Genomic DNA, 1,548 nt, shown 5'->3' on the forward strand with positions numbered 1-1,548 from the left:
AGTGCCATCTGGCATGCATGTTCCTTTGTTGCTCATCATTCATCACCAAAAATGATTTTCTTTTTCAATTCTTATGACTGTACTGATTGTATTGAATAAAATCCACATCTAGCATAACCAATTAATGCTGCAAAGTGCTCCAGTGGCGCAATTGGTCAGCGCGTGGTACTTATAATACAGTATCTGTTGAGCAATGCTGAGGTTGTGAGTTCAAGCCTCTCCTGGAGCAGCTTTGTATAATGTTTTTTTTCCTTTTTTTATGTCATTAGTCATTGATTATAAACTGCTACCTTAATATTTAATATGATATTACAAAGGATGGAAGAAAGAAAGAAAAAACACAAACATGATTGTGCATTTAAGTTGTCAGCACACATCTGCTTTGGTTCAAATGCACTGCATATCTTCCTTCAGTCAGCCAACAAAACAGCAATGGAAAAGATTAACATACTGTTGGTAAAGCAGTTGCATCAAATTGATTTTCTGCAATATAGCATGATAATCCATACTGACAGCTCTGGATAGTACCAGCACATTTCTTGCTGGACTTGGTAATGCAAAGAACACAGTAAACAGCTTCACTTTTTTTCAAAAATAAATAATTGACTATTAAAAACCTATCAGTCTTAGATAAGAACATCAGTAAGCACCACTGGCATAATGGATAAGGCACTGTTCTCCTAAGCCAGTGGTTGTGGGTTTAAGTCCCGTCTGAGTTGGAAGTCATTACAGCAAGTGTCTCATCACTAGAGTTGATATTTTATCCTTGCTTCAACTGTAAAACAGTCTTGCAGTGTTTAGCTTGTAAAAAATGACCACAGAAGCTAAAATATGACATTAATTATGATAACATTGTTGTTGTTGTTGTTGTTGTTGTTTTTTAAACCTTTTCTATCACAGTGGACAGCTTATTCAAGTGCCATCTGGCATGCATGTTCCTTTGTTGCTCATCATTCATCACCAAAAATGATTTTCTTTTTCAATTCTTATGACTGTACTGATTGTATTGAATAAAATCCACATCTAGCATAACCAATTAATGCTGCAAAGTGCTCCAGTGGCGCAATTGGTCAGCGCGTGGTACTTATAATACAGTATCTGTTGAGCAATGCCGAGGTTGTGAGTTCAAGCCTCTCCTGGAGCAGCTTTGTATAATGTTTTTTTTCCTTTTTTTATGTCATTAGTCATTGATTATAAACTGCTACCTTAATATTTAATATGATATTACAAAGGATGGAAGAAAGAAAGAAAAAACACAAACATGATTGTGCATTTAAGTTGTCAGCACACATCTGCTTTGGTTCAAATGCACTGCATATCTTCCTTCAGTCAGCCAACAAAACAGCAATGGAAAAGATTAACATACTGTTGGTAAAGCAGTTGCATCAGATTGATTTTCTGCAATATAGCATGATAATCCATACTGACAGCTCTGGTTAGTACCAGCACATTTCTTGCTGGACTTGGTAATGCAAAGAACACAGTAAACAGCTTCACTTTTTTTCAAAAATAAATAACTGACTATTAAAAACCTATCAGTCTTAAATA

At 35.4% G+C, this 1,548-nt stretch overlaps 1 non-coding gene across 1 annotated transcript; it reads left to right on the forward strand.

Annotated features, from left to right (window-relative positions):
* The first annotated feature begins 1,051 nt into the window (after positions 1-1,051).
* TRNAI-UAU (transfer RNA isoleucine (anticodon UAU)) lies at positions 1,052-1,144 on the forward strand. Its single transcript is given in 2 exon segments — positions 1,052-1,089; positions 1,109-1,144. It is a non-coding gene; the product is annotated as a tRNA-Ile (tRNA).
* Positions 1,145-1,548: the final 404 nt, after the last annotated feature.

This window comes from Pseudophryne corroboree, chromosome 4 (assembly GCF_028390025.1).
Source record: "Pseudophryne corroboree isolate aPseCor3 chromosome 4, aPseCor3.hap2, whole genome shotgun sequence".
Classification (NCBI taxonomy): Eukaryota; Metazoa; Chordata; class Amphibia; order Anura; family Myobatrachidae; genus Pseudophryne; species Pseudophryne corroboree.